The sequence below is a fragment of the Canis lupus genome, chromosome 32, assembly GCF_003254725.2.
Source record: "Canis lupus dingo isolate Sandy chromosome 32, ASM325472v2, whole genome shotgun sequence".
Taxonomy (NCBI): Eukaryota; Metazoa; Chordata; class Mammalia; order Carnivora; family Canidae; genus Canis; species Canis lupus.
In genome coordinates this window covers 12,711,671-12,730,469 of record NC_064274.1, presented here as the reverse complement: position 1 = coordinate 12,730,469, position 18,799 = coordinate 12,711,671, and positions in this window count along the sequence as shown.

Below are 18,799 nucleotides of genomic sequence, written 5' to 3'. Positions count from 1 at the left end.
ATTTTGAGTTTTGTTTTTTTTGTTTTGTTTTGTTTTGTTTTGTATATAGTGTGAGGTAGGAGCCCAACATAATCCTTTTGCATGTGGCTATCCATTTGTCCCATTTGTTGAAAAGACTATTCTTCCCCTATCAAGATGTCTCGGCATTCTGGTTGAAAAGTAATTTACCATAAATGCAAGAATTTATTTTGTACTCTTAATTCTATTCCATTGATCTAGAGTTGAATTTATAATAATACTTCTGCTAGTATCTGACCTCACTATACTTATTTTCTTACCAAACTAATGTAAAATTAAAATCAGTCCTCAAAATCAGCAGAGATTGCTTCTTTCCCTGTTTTAAGCACTAGAGCCCAGGGATATTATTGAGCCAGTTCAAAGAGGCTCATTGTGGCCTTTTCTCTTTTCTTCACTTCTCTTTGGACATATAGCCATCTAAAGCCAAAATTGCTTTATCCAGTGGTCAAACTAGTTATAGTTGCTTTCTTTGTTTTCTTGACTTCTTTCTACTCTTCTCCTTCCCTTCCCTCTCATCTTCTCCTCTCACCTCCTCCACTTCTCTCTCCTCCTCCTTTTCCCTCTCCTCCTCCTTTTCCTTCTTTTTCTACCTTTGTTCATGTGACTTCTTCATGTGACTTCATCAACTCAATTAGATGAAAGCCAACAATATTTTAAAAATTGGTTATTTGATATTGTGGGCTAACTCAATTTATAATGTATAAAGAAATAGAATTATTTTCATAGAAATAGTACACTTTAATACTTTCAATTCCAATCTAAATCTAACAAATAAGAGATAGGTGTTTGTGAAACTCTGATCAGAACAAATACAGGTTAATTTTATCAATGTGACTGCATAAATGCCCAGGCTGTTGAAGTACCAATGTTTTTATTTTAGGTTTAAGATTATTGTTGTTGTTGTTGTTGTTAAAAAAAAGTTCTTTACTAAAAAAAAAAAAAAAATAGCTCTTTACTTAGTCTCCTTTATGATACGTGGATTCCAAACTGTTCAAGGTTACTTAGTCTCCTTTATGATACGTGGATTCCAAACTGTTCAAGGTGACAGACTTGAAAACCCATAGTCCCTGCTTATAGTTACCTAGTAAATATCAGCTTTTGCAAATCTGTCTGTATTCATTTCTTTTGGTATCACTAAATATATACCAATAGTTTAAAGAGAAGGGGGAAAAAGCAAGAATGGCTGTGAAAGATTTAAATTTTAAATTGAACATAATCAGAAGACAGCTGAAAAGGCTTGAATACTTACTATTATTGTGATTATTGTTATAATGACAATCAGCGAAGAATACTTAATGTCCCATTATCATTTTTTAAAGACTTCAGATTCTAATGGATTCCAAAGCTCCTTAAAAAATTATGACTTTATTCATTAGCACAACAAATATTTAATGAGTACCTCCTATATAGCCCTTATGGGGTTGAGTATATGGGAATTATAAAGATAAATGAGGTCCAGTACCTCTTATGAAATAGCAGATAGTCTGGTAGAAAAGAAAAATTCACACTTAAAAAATATAATAAAAGTGATCTAGATTATTTAAAAGCCACAATAAGAATTTAAGGCAATTGAGACACAGTAGAATTGAGATTGAAGTGAGAAACTATAGGAAACAATTCATGGAAGAAGATAATATAATATGAAAACTTAATCTAGAATTCATTCCACCTCCCTCTAAAATATCACACCTGTAAGTCAAAGGAGCTCTTCTCCCTTATTCCAACATTTCTCCTTCCTTCTCTATTTTACTCTCCCTCTGTCTCTTCCATCCTTTTTTTCTTTCACTTCTTTCATGTTTCTTATTTGCCAGGAACCAATTTGGAGCAGAGGAGAGCAACAGGATACAGGCATTGGATTCAGCTGACTGAATATTTATAGTAAAAGTGATATCTCCATGTTGGTATGAGTATCATCAGCCATTATTATTTCAGCATCACAGTACTTCATTGAAGACTGATGATTTTTAAAGTATCAATTATCCAAACTGAAAAAAACCTCATAAGTTGAATTTTTATAGCTCTCTTAAATCTTTCATCCTAATGGAACTTTTGAAACATGAACTATTAAAAGGTTGGCAGAAACATATGAATTAAACCTCAAATTACACAGGATATTTTTAATTTGCAGAAAACATGGTAATTGCTAAATTATAATATTGACCTATAACTTTAGACATTGAATAAGCCTAAAATGGAACTAGATTAATTAATTCATACTTTAAGGATAAGGAAAGCAAATATATAGTTATAAAATTTTAAAAATACTTAGGTAGTATGTCTAAACAAATAAAAAGGAAATTATTTATATACATAATGTTGACAACTGGACAACATACTTAATATCTTTAAATTTTTCAATCTAGAAAAAGGTAAGGGATCCCTGGGTGGCGCAGCGGTTTCGCGCCTGCCTTTGGCCCAGGGCGCGATCCTGGAGACCCGGAATCGAATCCCACGTCGGGCTCCCTGCATGGAGTCTGCTTCTCCCTCTGCCTGTGTCTCTGCCTCTCTCTCTCTCTCTCTCTCTCTGTGACTATCATGAATAAATAAATAAAATCTTTAAAAAAAAAAGAAAAAGGTAAAAACCTGCCTCTTATCTACAAGAAACTTATTGATAATATTCATTCCAAATATTCTATATGTTCTTCTTTATAAAATTGAGGTATGGAGAAATTAAAAAACAGTAAATTATTTATTCTGTCATATGTTATTAGAGTACAACATTTGGAATTGGCCACACTAAGGAAGAGGAATAAGATACTGTGTCATGCTTGCCATTAAATCCTAAAGGATTCTTTTAAGCTACAGGGACTAGTTCCATATACATTAATTGTAGCAACTTACTTAGGGATGTGTGTGTGTGTGTGTGTGCATGTGTGTACAGGCTAGATTATAAGTAAAAAGAAAGATAAATATCTGTATTGAAAGTAATGTATTTAATATGGTAAGTTGATTGTCTAAAGGTTCACTTATCCAAAGAATCATTTTTTTAAAGATTTTATTTGTTAAAAAAATAGATTTTATTTGTTATTCATGAGAGACACAGAGAGAAAGAATAAAAAATAGATTTTATTTGTTATTCATGAGAGACACAAAGAGAAAGTAGGCTTCTCACAGGGAGCCCAATGCGGGACTTGATCCCAGGACCCCGGAATCACGCCCTGAGCCGAAGGCAGATGCCCAACTGCTGAGCCACCCAGGCGTCCCCCAAAGAATCATTTTATATTGCTTTTATACAACAGCCAAATATTTTTAAATTTCAACTAGAAATATTTTATTTGTCAAAATTTCTTGCCCAAATCTATGAAGAACATCCTTTTTGTTTGTTTGTTTGTTTGTTTAACAGCTTATTCTTTACAATGAACATGGCACCTTCACAAATTATGTTTGCAGTGTTTTGAAGAAAAATTCAAGTATTATAACTATGTTATTAAACTCCAAAATCCCTTGTAAATCAGATGGGAGCCGTGGATTAACAATGCATTGTAGACTGCCTTGGCATTTATTTCCTTGAAATGGGTACTTCAAGGAACCAATAGAGACTCCTGTACTCTTGCTTCCTGTCTCTTACCTCTCCTGGTACCTTGCTTTATCACTTAATTGTGTTGTATCATATGCATTCTTCCCCTCTAACTACAAAAACACAAAGTCTCTCCCATCCTAAAAATTCCTATTTTCTCAAATTTATTCAACATTCTTCTGTATATCTCTACCAAGTGTTTCAGAAAGTATAGTGTATTTTCCTTTTTTATGATACCCATTGAAACAGAGACTTTTAGCTGCCCATTCTGTATCTACATTGTTGTTCTACCTAACTGGATCCTGATCAATATGCCTACCTAAAATACTTTATTTCCTAAGATTTCCTGGCAGCTGGTGTTATCCAGTGGATTCTCGGCAGAAATTAGGTGAACTTCAAAAGAAAAAATCTTAATGGAATGTTAATATTTAGAATATTGACATCATCCTTCTTGTCTTTAGTCCTTTCTCTTTCCTCCTGTCTAGAATATATGAGGGGTGTCTGGAGTTCTGGCCACCACTTGCAACAATGAAAAAAACCTCAGGAATCCATGGCTATGTGGTAGAGTAGAAATATAAAACAGCCTATGAAACAGGTAATTGGAGTTTCATACTATCTCTGGGATATGCTTCCTGACTTCTTTCAGGAAAAAAAGAAATGTATATTTAACTTTTTGTTTTGTTGTTTTATCATTTTGTTTTGTTTTCAGTTACCAGTTCTTTTTTTAAATTATAGCTTCTTTTATTTATTCATGCAGCATTAAATGCATATATTTTAACATTCATATATGTAGTAAACTATAACAGTTTAGATGAAAATATTTAAACCAGTACTTTACAAATAATATTTTAACATATAGTACAGTCTCTATACTATATTGATCTTAGTTTTTATTAAATACATACATTTATATAGATGTAAGAATATAAGTTAAATACTCATATGAGGGCTCAGTTTTTCTGATTTTTATGAACCAGCTTAGGAATCATTTTTTGTATAAACAAAAATTATTCACTAATTATTTTTAAGGTCTCAAAATCAAATAAAAATGATGGAAATTAATCCCAATTTAGCATTAAAGGAGAATACAATCACCCTTGATACTTAAAATTCATCTTAAAATTCATATTTAAAATACCATATTTAAAATTCTTATTTTTTATTTTATTTAAATTCAATAGATTAATATACAATGTATTATTGGTTTCAGAGGTAGAGGTCAGTGATTCATCAGTCTTATATTATACCCAGTGCCCTCCTTAATGTCCATCACCCAGTTACCTCATCCTTTACTCTCTCCCCTCCAGCAATCCTCAGATATAAATTGTTTTTAGAGCCAAACTTAGTCTTAATTGACACCCTTGTGTAACTCTAAACCTCTGAATATTTTTCTCATCTCTTTTGCCTAACACAACTCCTCTCATAAAGGTAGCTAGATAATTCAAGTTGCCAAATCTAATATTTAAATGCTAAATTGAGTAGCCTCATGTCATTTGTCTTCCACTTTTACAACATGTACCAAAATCTTCTTATAATTTCTTTTTCTTTATTATTCACTGTCGGATTTTCCCCTACTTCTCAGATCAGTCTCTCTTTTTCATTGATTTCTCTCTTCTAGCTCCCTATCTAGCTCAGTCATTTCTTGCTATCTCATACAATGCCCAAACTTGCTCTTACTAATATGACAGTGCTAGCAAAATGTGTATCTCAAAACTTAACATATCCCTTGAGCTCTACACTCCGGTTTCAGAACACGTGCCATACCACAAGAATATCTGGTAAACAATTTAAATGGATGTAACCCTTACTATCACTCCTTCAGAATCAATCACCTTTCAGACTCTGCTCTGCTCCACAGTCCAGGCAGAAACACCAGAAATAGTACCACAAGATCCTCCCCAAGAAGTGAGAAGATAAAAATATTGTGCATATGAGGAAAAGTTCTTCCCATTTCAAGTAAGAAAATTCCAGATCTATTCAGTTTAAGGAAATAAGGGAACATATTGGCTCATATATTTCTAGAATAAACTAGCTGCCAGCATGTTTCAATACAGTTGTATAATCATAATCTTCAAGAACATATTTTCCCTTTTCTCTCTTGATCATTTAGTTTTTGTTTTCAATTTTGCTGGCTTATTTCTCAATCATATTCATGCCGGTGGTAGCAAATATAGGCAACAAAATCTAAAAGCTTATATTATATAAAGCTTAAGAACCTTGAATGGGAAGGAAATCTCTTCTCTAATAATTCAAGCAAAAGCCAAAGAATGATTCTCATTGGTTTGGGTTAGACTACATGTCCCTAAAAGGACATTAAAATTCTCACTACCTGTCTTAGATCCTAGTAAGTGCAAACTCTGATCTGCGCCTCACATCTCAGTTCTCCTCTCTCAACTCCTCAGATCCCACCACGTTAGAGTACCTTCTTCAAAGTTTTTATAGTCACCTTCTGGTGACTAAAATCAGCCAGAATCCACAATGTTATCCAAGCAAGTCACCCAGAGCCTAGACTAGACCTGCATGGGTCAGATTTCTTAGAAGTGCTCTTTGATTCTGTATATCATTCATTGAGGTCAACCAGATGCCTGAAGAGCTCCAAGAATCATACCTATTGGGTTGTCCTAAGGCCCTGAAGTGAGGTTCTAGAGCCAGGCCTTGGTTCCAAGAGGGTAGTATCACCCTTACCGAAGAGCACAGGATTTCTTTCATGGTGTCACATAAGATTTTGCCCATAAGAATGGTGCAGACACACTGATTTGGGGTGACTCTTACATACATCACAGACAAAATCTTTGGACTATGACTTGTAAGACTCTTTTACATTGTTTTCTGTGTTTTCCATACATTTTTTCACTCATTGCTTTAGTTTCCATAGTTTTTAAGTAGCCTATCTTTCAGTTCACTAATCCTCTGCACAGTGAAATCTGCTAAAACCCCAAATATTAAGTTCTTAATTTTAATTATTATAATGTTCTGTTTGAGAATTTGTTTCTTCTTTATAGATTCTAGTTCTTTGATGAAGTCTTCATCGTGCCATCTATTTTCCTAAAAATACTTATTTAAAATCTGATAACTCCAATACATGGATATCTTTAGATATATTAAATATATTTCTCTTGCTTGTTTTTTCTCTTCTTTGCATTACCTAGGATTCCCAGTATGATGTTAAAAAGGAGTCATAAGAGAGGACATCCTTGACTCTTTCCTAATTTTAGTGGAAAAGCTTCTAGCTTTCACCATTAAGGATGATGCAAGCTGTAGCGTTCTGTAGATGATTTTTATTAAGCTGAAGATGTTCCTTTTATTCATAATTTAATGAGAGTTTTTATCATGAATGAGTGTTAGATTTTTGTCAGATGCCTTTCTGCATCTATTGAAATAACCATGTGATTTTTATCCTCTAGCTTGTTGATGTGATGGATTATAGTTATTGCTATTTGGATGCTATAATAGCTTTGCATACCTGGGATAAATGCTGCTTGGCCATGTTGCATAATTCCTTTTGTATATTCTTGGATTCAATTTGCTAAAATTTTGTTGAAAACTTTGTATCTATGTTCATGAGAAATATTAGTCTATAGAGGTTTTCTTTTTCTAGTAATGTTTTTGTCTGGTTTTGATATTTAGGGAAATTCTGGCCTGAAAGAATGCATTAGAAAGTATTCTCTCTGCTTCTATATCCTGGAAGAGATTGTAGAGAACTGGCACAAATTCTTTCTTAAATGTTTATTAGTCCACTAGTGTACCCATCTGGGCCTTGTGTTTTCTGTTTTAGAAGAATGTTAAATATTGAGTTGATTTTTTAATGGACATAGAACGATTCAGATTTACTATTTCTTTTTGAGTTTTGGCATATTGTGTCTCTCAAGGAATTGGTCCATTTCATCTAGGTTATCCAATTTGTGAGCACTGAGTTATTCATAGTATTCCTTTTAAAATTCTTGTAATATCCATGGAACCTATAGCGATATCCCCCCCTTTCATTTCTGATATTAGCAGTTTGTGGCTCCCTGATTTTTGAAACATACTATCCACTTTGAACACTAATCTCAGGGATGTCCTTCTATCTCAAACCAAGCTAATGCTTACTTGGAACTTCCTTATCTCGCTGCACTCTAAAATTTAGAGTGGAGGTCCTCTTGGAGGTCCTCTTGGAGGTCCTCTTACCACTTATCTTTGATCTACATTTATCCTCAATATAACATCTTTTAGTCTTAATTTTTAAATATCATGTATTTGCAGATGACTCCAACATGCATACCTCTGGCCCTGAACCTTTAAATAAATTCCAGATTTTTATATCTGACTTTACTAGACTCTACTGCTTGATTGTCTAATGAGTTTCTCAAACTCAATATTTTCTAAAGGGATTTCTTTATTTAAGTGGAAGCAGTAGCCCATCCCCTCTTCTCATAAAACGGTTTTTCTCCTTGTGGTGTATGGCAATTCTATTTCCTACTCTTTATAGTTTCTTAGGCCAAAACACTGCAGTAATTCTTCATACTTCTCTTCTTCCCACCCCATATTAGCAAATTCTGTTGGCAGTATCTTCTAAATAAACCCAGTTCTCAGACACTCATCAAGCATCTCTACCACTTTTGTGTAGTCACAAGTATTGATCATTAGAACTACTGCAAGAGGTACCTAATGAAGCTCCCTTCCACTATTCTTTCTCTCCTGTATTCTATTTTCAACTTAACAGCTAGAGTGATCATCCCAAACATAAGCCAGATCACGTTGCTAGTCTGCTTATATCATAAAAAGCCATTATAGTTTATTCAGAGAAACATCCAAGACCTACACAATAGTGTCCTATTTGCACAACACCCTGCCCAAACCACTAACCCATTGCCCCTCTAGCCTGGTCCCCCATTGTCCACCTTCTTTTTATTTTTTGTCAAGTCAAAATTCAAACTTCTGACCACTGTCTGTCCACATGTCCTCTGAGTTCATCTCCTAATGTTCTCTTTGCTGGATTCCCTTATTTGGCTTGCCATATTGGTCTTCTTGTTCTTTCTCAAACAGTAAAGGAAAGCTACACAATACTCATTAAGTATTCCTTCCTTTTTTTCTTCCCACTTCACATATCTCTCTCTTCCCCTTCTCTCACCCTTTACTCATGGATGCTACTATGTCCCAAATGATGCATTTATATATAAACAAAATTGAGAAATGGAAGTATTTCATTTTGAAAAAAAATCTCTCCAAATATGGAATTTAAAAAAATCATAATTCTTTGGTATGAGATAGTTAACAGAATGGCCAGCTTCCCACCCTACCTGGACTGCTCTTTCACTCCTTAGCTGCAAGTCTTATTCTAATCCCTTCAAGATGCCACTCAAATACTGCTTGATCAACAAGGCCTTTTTTGATCATCCTGTGCAAAATAACAACCCCGTTGTCACTCTTTATATTTCTCTATAGCAATTTATACCCTCTGAATGTGTGTTTGTTTATTTCCTGTCCCTTGTTTATCCCCTACCATAGGTCTGAGGGGTCAGGGAAAGCTTTCCTGAGAATGTGATTGCTTTACTTGAGACATGAGTAGGAATAGGCAGCAAATAATGGGAAGAAGCAAAAGGCAAAAGGGCCAAAAAGTATAAGGCCCTGGATCTAGAAAAGTCAGAGGCAGGAAATGTCTGTGTTGTACAAGAAGCATGTCAGTCATAGGAGGATTTTGCATTTTATCTCAAGTATAATGAAAGATTTAAGAAGTAGGGATGATATGATTAGAATTTTAGTTTGAGAAGATACTTTTAGCTGGTTGGAAGAGGAGATGGACTCAAGGGAGGCTCAGCAGGTGTAGGAAAGCCAGTGAGTGGCTCTCACAATGTTGGTGTAAGCATGCCATGTGACAGCTCGTGAGATTTGTCTTCTAGAGTATTAACTGTGAATATCTTACAGCCTCTGGGGCAAAATTTCTCCTTCTACTAATTTTGAGATAGTCATTTTTTCCCTTGGTTTGATAGTAGCCATATAAAATATCTTAAGTACAGAATTAATGCTTCAGTGAATATATATGCTTTTTATTCCTCTGTAAGTATACAAACACTAAAACTGGTAAAATAATTTTTTTTCAATCAACTGAGATTTTGGATATGGGGTGCAGGAAGGAAACTTGTCCCAGAATCCTCTTAAGAACATGACCTGCTATTGTGAAGGAAGATCAGTACAAACAGAAAGGGAAAATATAGGATAGATTTCAAATTGCATGCATTTTGCTATGAATATGTTCATGTCTGCAATCCCACAAAGGGAATAGTTTTGTCTTACAGGATAATGATGTCCATGAGATGGAGCTGTAATGGGATATATCTGTGATGAAATAAATATTTGTAAATGTTTCCATTCATTTTTTCTACAAATGAAAGTGACAAAATAATGTCACTTGATAATTCATGTCCTTGATAATTCCATCTCTAGTGCTTTAACTGGCAGCTACCATAATATGCACAGATTCTATCTGCTGTTTTCAACTTCATATATGCCTCTTTCAGCTATCCAAATTTGATCTTAGTCTGTCATGTTTTAAAACCATAAAATGGCCTACAGAACATCTACGAGGGACTACTTGATAATAATTGAACCAGTAACTACTCATCTAGTAAATGATTCCATATGATTAGGACCTTAGCATGTGATCCTAAGTTAAGGTTGTTTTGATTTAGTAGGAGTCTAGTTGAATTTTTGCCTTATCCCTTGTCTATGTTTACATGTTAAAATTATTGCTACACACAAAAGGCCCATTATACATAACAGCTAAGGCATGAAAAATTCTGAGAAATAAAGTGTTTTGCTTTACTGAGTCTATGTGTGTTTGGAATTTCTTTGGCAGGTATAGATAGTCTTTGATTCCATGCATTAAGAATGAAACTTAAACTTCATATAGTCATGGAAAAGTTAACTATGGGCTTAAACTCAGTGTATGTATTACCAATCTGTCAAAAGTCAGAATACAACATAATTGAATTAACTGTCAAAACTACACTGACCAGAATGTAGTCTTTTTAAAAATATAAAATAGATGATACATTTTAAAATTATGCTATATGTTATCCCAAAGGAGATGAAAAGGGTTCCTACTCCCTCAACTGCCCATCCAGATCTATTTATCCAACAGTTACCTGCTTTGTTATAGTGGCTTTCAGGTAAAATTTCCTTGAAGAAGGCATTCTACAGATTTAAATAATCCAGAGTTATTTGGAAGATTAAATGAGACAATACTAAGTAAATGTTAACTCTCTCTCTTCCTTCCTTTTTTCTTCTCACACCATGTCCCTCTCTGTTCCCTTTCTCTCATCCTTTACTCACGGATACTACCATGTCCCAAATAACAAATTTCATATAAACAAAGTAGAGAAATAGAAATATTTGAAATTGAAAAACTCCCTAAACAAGTCAGAAATCCTGTGATATGAGAGTTTACAGACTATAGTCTCCATAAATTAAATACAGAAAAGATTTCTAATCACTTGATCTTTCTAATTGTTTGTCTTATAAAAATCAGTGATTACTATAGCAGGCTTCCATGTCAAAATAGCACAGTAGAATAGTGAATATGTAATCTTGACCTTGAACTTTCTTTTAATCATGAAAAATATTTATTGACAAGGGATACCAGTGATGATAAATTACTCAAGACAGGCAGGATATAAATTGTGAATATGTGTCAGTTCTTTTGATCTCTCAGCATTCATTTTCCTCAATATTATTCTCGTTACATTATGATTTGTGGTGTCCACCAACTATTATGGAAGATGAGAGAACCCAGACCTTCTCTATCTTCTTATATGGGTCAGGGATAGACACATAATCTAAGCTAAACCACTAAACACTAATCCTGGCACTTAGACTTTGGGTGTGTGATATAAGAACATGTCATGGAAAAAAAAAAAAAAAAAGAACATGTCATGATGGTTGAATTTCAGGGCAACTCAGCAACTATGATGTGGAGCCAGCAAGGTTGGTGATGATGCCTGGACCTGATCCATCCTGTAGTGTAACCATGGCAATTCTTGCTGATTCATCTTCATCTTCCTTGGATCCTGTTCATTCATGCTGTCTTGTCCCTCAGATTCCAAGTGAATCTGCAGGGTCCCATGTCATTCTAATAAACCTTCCTTCTTTTTCACACTTTTTTACCCCCAGTAGGATAACCATACTTGGTTTCCGTTGTTTGGCACTAAGACCTTTGACACAGAAATTGGGACTAAGAGTAGGGTTAACTTTAAGACACTCTAGGGGCAGCCAAGGTGGCTCAGCGGTTTAGCACCACCTTCAGCCCAGGGCGTGATCCTGGGGTCCCGGGATCCAGTCCCACGTCAGGCTCCCTGCATGGAGCCTGCTTCTCCCTCTGCCTGTGTCTCTGCCTCTCTCTCTCTCCTTTCTGTGTATTCTCATGAATAAATAAATAAAATCTTAAAAAAGAAAAAAGACACGCTAAAATATGGTCTTAGCTAAACCAAAGGGGTTGAGTGGAAGCCAATGTGACACCTTTAGTCAGTGGCTATATAAGATTGTTGTTTTTGTCATATGGTAGTGAAAGTAATAATCATTTTTGTCCTTCTATACTCTGAGAACAAGATCCTGTACATATTCAGACGTTAGCATTAAAAGACTTTGGAGGAAAAAAAAATTAGGATATTAGAATGTGATGGGATGCCTGGATGGCACAGTGGTTTAGCATCTGCCTTCAGCTCAGAGTGTGATCCTGGAGTCCCGGGATTGAGTGCCACATCGGGCTCCCCACAGGAAGCCTACTTCTCCCTCTGCCTATATCCCTGCCTTTTTCTCTGTGTCTCTCATGAATAAATAAATAAAAAATCTTTAAAACTAATGTGTTAACTACTTTCTATAGCTTCAATACATTCCTACATAAAAGAGATAAGATGTTTTGATAACTGGCATCTGAAAGCAGAGAGAAGAAAATAAGACCTTGCTTAGAGAAATATGACCTCTGATATATATTCAGTTGCCTGAAAGTCTAGTATGTGAAACCTGGAAATACTGGAAAAGCAGTTGTCTATTGCAAGTCAGAGTGCCAGCAGCAGGAAGCAGGGAACAATCTAGGATGCAAGTGTGGTTCAGGAGAATGCTTTTGCTTCCTGTCCCTTGTGCAGGCCTCTGCTATTCAAATTGCCCAAAAATGACAGAGAGGGAGAGAGAGAGAGAAAGACAGAAAGAAAAAAAGAAAGAAAGAAAGAAAAAGAAAGAAAGAAAGAAGAAAGAAGAGAGAGAGAAAGAAAGAAAGAAAGAAAGAAAGAAAGAAAGAAAGAAGAAAGAAGAAAGAATCACCTTGGGGGCTTATTTTACCAGAGATCAGTTGCTGGGCCCAGCCTCCAGAGTTTCTGAATAAGTCCAAGAAATGAGCAAAGCAAGAAAATGGAGGCTTATTACCCAATAAACTCTGAAGGTAGAACTGGACTTCAAGATTACAACTTATCTTTGGCTGCTGGCCTGTGAAACAAGCAACCTAGAAGAATCCAAACTTTTAAATATTTTTTTAATTTTTTTTATTTATTTATGATAAATAATAAGTCACAGAGAGAGAGAGGCAGAGACACAGGCAGAGGGAGAAGCAGGCTCCATGCACCGGGAGCCCAACGTGGGATTTGATCCCAGGTCTCCAGGATCGCACCCTGGGCCAAAGGTAGGTGCCAAACCGCTGCGCCACCCAGGGATCCCAAATCCAAACTTTAATAGAGCTTTATTGCCAAATAAATTCCAAGCCTGTGGTTTCCTAGGCCTTAAATATAATCCCTAAACTCCTTAACTCACAGCAATGGGAACTGAGCCTCTAAGCAGCATAGGGAGAGGGACGATTTACTCAACAGTAAATTACCAGTTTATTACCTTCTCAGGAACTTCCTGGGTATTATCAGAAATGGTCCCCCATGCATGGACAGCAGGGAGAGAACAAAGGAAGAGGAATTCCACAACAGGTGAGTTTTAAACGAAGAGAACTCACATACACAAGACTTGTTTTGGCCAGGAGCAAGACAAGTGGATCCCTGTAGCCACCCATCAAATCTTAATAGTTTATATAGAGGCTTTAGTTAGGTTCACTCACATACACTATGCGGGTGTTCTCAACACCACAATCTCTATCATCAGATCAAGGCCATGTCCTTAAAGCAGCCTTAGGGGTGGGACAAGCAAGCAGAACTCACATTTCAAGGATGGGGGTGGGTAATAACCTCTGATCATGTTTATTGCTTACCACAGTAAAGGAAAAGATTTCCTTGATGGAATATCAGTGGCATTTCCGAATAACAAGGTCAAAGGCAAGGCAATTTTGAGGTATTGGTTCTTGTTTACTGTACCTGAAAATAGTTCAGTGTGAGCACCATATGTGGACTGAGTCAAGTTTGTTATTAATAGTTTAGGATTAGCAGATCTAGCAAGGGGAAAGTTTTGAGACAAGCCTTGAAGAGTGAAAAGTCACCACAGTTGAGTGATCTATTGAGACACCCTGGGGAAAGGAAGCTGAGAAAAGTCTTTTGCCACTTCATCTTCTAGTCAAGACTCTCTTGGAATAATGCAGATAGTCAGTCAAATATAAGTCAGATGAATGTAGATGGTAAGCTGTGTAATATGTAGGGTTTTGAGTCCTACCAAAGTTCCTAGAATTTTGATCAGTAACTAGAACAGCGTGGGTTATATTTTTTGAGATGAGATGTATGCATTCCATGTCAACTTGAGCACGCTTAAAGCCATGTGTCAAGAGTATGTATGTAAGTATATATGTAGCCTATGGAGTAGACTAAGGTGGGCATTTGTACCTTTTCCAGAATCTATTCCCCTTTTGCCAATAGTGCCTGAGTTCTGTCTGGGATCCATGTAGTTATAAGGAAGTTGATTCCTCTCCTGGAATCCAGTGGAGGATATGACAATAACTAAGTGATTAATGCATTTTCTTTCCCTTTCGGTGTCAGATGGATCATGAATATTGGTTTAGATGTGTGACCTAAACCTCTCTCATCAGAACCTCTCATCATCAGATCTTGGAACACTTGTGGAGGATGCTCCAACAAAGGCATTCTCTCTCTGGGTCTGGATGGTGTGATGATAGGATATCATAGGATATCAGCTCTGACAACAGCTTCGGCCATTTTGCTGGCCTGAGAGAAGCCAGTGTAAAGACAACTCTGAGAAAAGGACAGGCAGAGGGAAACTCAGAGGAATATTAAGCAAGCCTTTGACTCCTAGATTTTCCCCCAAATTCTCTGTGCTTTAGATCCTCTTCTTGACATTACCAAAGACAAAGCAACAACATCCAAATCAGATTTTTTTGCTTTGCTTTCTCTTCCTTGCCTTCCTTTGGTTCCCTCCTCTAGCATGAGAAGGACTTTGTACTTCTTCCTGTCTGATGGGAGCTGCTCTGACATCAAAACCTACCTTCAATATACTGAATCTCTTATAGCAAAATGTTATGATATGCGTCATATGTAGGTGTCTTGATATGTGAAAGGAAAGTATTAGAAATCAAAAAAAAATTCTTTCTCTGCAAATTCTTGCATTCAAGGCATTTTACCAGGTACTCAAAAATACCTAATTTGACATTCAAAACTGAGTAATGATTTCTTTACATTAGGTGCAGTTTACTCTCACCCTGAAACAACCTGAAGCCTAAATCAATGGAGGGATACTCAGTACAATATAACTTATGGGGAATAAAACTAGATTTTTTCATATCGAAACTATCCCTATTATGGACAGAAACCAAAGTCACACTAACATGATCAGGAAATTTAAATCTTCCCCTTCCCAGTTGTGACAAGCAAAAATGTCTCCAGACATTGTCGAAACTGCCCTATAGAGAATCAGAACCACTATTCTCAGGTCTCAGGTTAAATGCCACATCCTCAGGGAATCCTCTCTTGGTACCCTGACCTTCACTCATATATTTGTGTTATTCTGTCATAGCATCATCCCAATTTGTAACAAAAATTATTTGAGTTAATTATTTGTTTACTCTCAGTTATTACCTCTAGACCATAAATTCCCTGACAGCAGAGACTGAGTTTTCCTTTCTTTTTCAAATTGCTGTTTCCTAAGTAACCCTCTCTATAACAATAATTATGTGTTATATTTATTAGCAAACATAAGCTTACTAAATGAATCAATTAAGAGGTGGCTAATAAAAAAACACAAAGGCATTATATGTCTGGTAGTTTCAAACCTGACCTCTCTCCCTTTTTTTATTTTGAGAACAATGTGTAATTATTAAGAGACAGAGAGGAAAGGGGAAAGGAAAGGAAATAAGGAAAGGAAGAAGAAAGGGAGAAATAGACAAAAACAAAAGCATTAGTGAAGGTTATGGGCTCATAGAACTCAGTGTTGCTAGAATAAATACTGTTATTGAAAAGATAGACTGCTATGATCTATATGCATAGTAGTTCTATATGCAGAAATGAATATGGTTGCATATTGAGACAAATATTTACTTCAAGAGTCTGACTTTCCTAAGGTTAGAAATTTGTTGAATCACATGCAAAACTTTCTCCAGTTTCTCCTGCCTTCTTGTTCCTGGTATTTGAAGCTATTTTCTGTGAAGTTTTGATCCCCATCAATAGTTACCTTAGCATTTCCTACTGTTCTGTAACTTTGACACCGTCACACTGTTCCAGACAGTATGTATCGTTGCCTGGCATTGCATGTAGATCAGCTCTGGACAGTTCTCAGAATATCAAGAGATGCTACAGAACCTGGCCACAAAGACACAATAGCTTCTGTCAGCCATGCTACAGTTTCTAGTCAATAAGGGAAATTGAACTTTTTTTTTTTAATTTTTACTTATTTATGATAGTCACACAGAGAGGGGGGGGCAGAGACATAGGCAGAGGGAGAAGCAGGCTCCATGCACCGGGAGCCCGACATGGGATTCGATCCCGGGTCTCCAGGATCCCGCCCTGGGCCAAAGGCAGGCGCTCAACCGCTGCGCCACCCAGGGATCCCAAAATTGAACTTTTTAAAATAACATTTAGAAAATGACAAATGTGGCGGCATCACATTTCCTGATTTCAAAATTACAAAGCTACAATAATCAAAACAGTACAGTACTGGCATAAAAACAGGCACATAGATCAATGCAACAGAATTGAGAACCCAGAAAGAAATCCACACATATATGGTCAACTAATCTTTCACAAGGGCACCAAAGCACACAACGGAGAGAGGACAGTCTCTTCAATAAATGGTTTTGGGAAAACTAGATATCCACACGCAAATAAATGAAATTGGACCCATATACTGCACACAAAAATTAACTCAAAATAGAGTATGGACTTAAACATAGAGCCTACATCATTAAATTCCTAAAAGAAAACATAGGGGGAAACTCCTTGACATTGGTCTTGGCAATGGATTTTTTTGTATATGACAACAAAAATATGGGCAACAAAAGTGAAAGTAAGCAAGTGGGACTACATCAAATTAAAAAGCTTCTGTACAGCAAAAGAACCAATCAACAAAGTGGAAAGGCAATCTACAGAATGGAAGAAAATATTTGCAAATCATATGTCTAATAAGGGGTTAACATCCATCCAAAATATATAAGGAACTCACACAACTCAAGAACAAAAACCAAATAACCTAATTTTAAAAACAGGCAAAGGACCTGAATAGATATTTATTCAAAGAGGGTATACAAATGGTTAATTGGCATATGAAGAGGTACTCAACACCACTGAACAACAGGGAAATACAAATCAAAACACAATAAGATAACACCTTACACCTGTTAGGATGGCTCAAAAAGACAAGTCATAACAAGTGATGGAGCGGGTGTGGAGGAAAGGGAACACTTATACACCGATGGCAGGAAATGTAAATTGGGACAGCCAAAATGAAAATGGAACTGAAATGCCTCAAAAATTTTAAAATAGAAGTACCATATGATCCAGCAATCCCACAAATTTTACAGTGGGTGAATACACAAAGGAAATGAAATCAATCAGTATCTAAAGAGATACTGATACCTACAACCCCATGTTCATTGACACATTCACAATGCAACAACATGGGTGAACCCAGAATACATTATGCTAAGTGAAATAAGCCAGATACAAAAGGTAAAGACTGTATTATCTCACTTATGTGTGAAATCTAAAGAAGTTGAATTCTTAGTAAAATGGTGGTTATAGGGCATGAGGAACAAGAGAGACATTGGTTAAAGGGTGCAAATTTTCAGTTATAAGATGATTAAGTTCTGGGGTCTAATGTATAGCATGGTGATGATAACTAATAAAACTATATTGTATGCTTGAAATTTATTAAGAAAGTAGATCTTAAGTGTTCTCACCATGAAATAAAAAGTAACTGCATAAGGTGATGAATGAGTTAATTAGTTTGATTGTGGTAATCATTTCACAATGTATATATATATCAAGTCATATGGCACACTTTAAATATATACAATTTTTATTTTGGCAATTATACTTCAGTAAAGCTCGGGGGACAAAAGAAAAAAATGACAAAAGTATGCAGAAAGCAGAGAACTTTGGGTATGTATACAATACAAGAAAAGCAGAATAAAACTATCTCAAAAAAAAATTCAGAGATAACCTCTTCTTTGTCTGCATGACTATACTTTTAAGATATTTTTTTATAAATGTCTAAATGTTACTTGAAAAAAAAATTTACTTGCTTTCAGACTACTTCTTATATTTCTATCAAATTCAAATCTTTGTTGTTATTTAAATATAGAATGATGACTGATGACTAAATCTCAAATAGATCAGAGCCAATAAGGAATGTAAATATTGTACATGGTACCTTTAAAAAGTCCACAGAAAAATTAAGACATTTTTAATAATGTGATTCTCAAACACAGTGGTATTGAATTGAACATCAAAAAGGAGTCAGAATCAAACAAGAAACTCCAAAGAACTGAGCATCTTTCAATTCTGCTAACTTACTTTTAAATTTAATGATGGGTTTGCACATCTATACTCCCACATCCAGTAGTCCCTTTCTCACACTGCTCCGTTGCCAGCTGCATAATCCCCATAAATAATTCTTTTAAAATGGATTATTTTCTTTCACCTACTGAAGGCACGGTTCATTGTTGGTAAAATCTGTTGTAATGGAAAACCTGGATCTTCCAAGATACTTTTCCTGATTCACAAACTGGAGATTTTTGAGTTTAAGTAATGGACACTTTTTTTGATTGTTATTAACTTGAGGATAACTCAACTTCATCTCCATTAGAAAACATCAGTTTCATAAAAGAATCACAGTTCATATCGATGAATAATTCTTCCT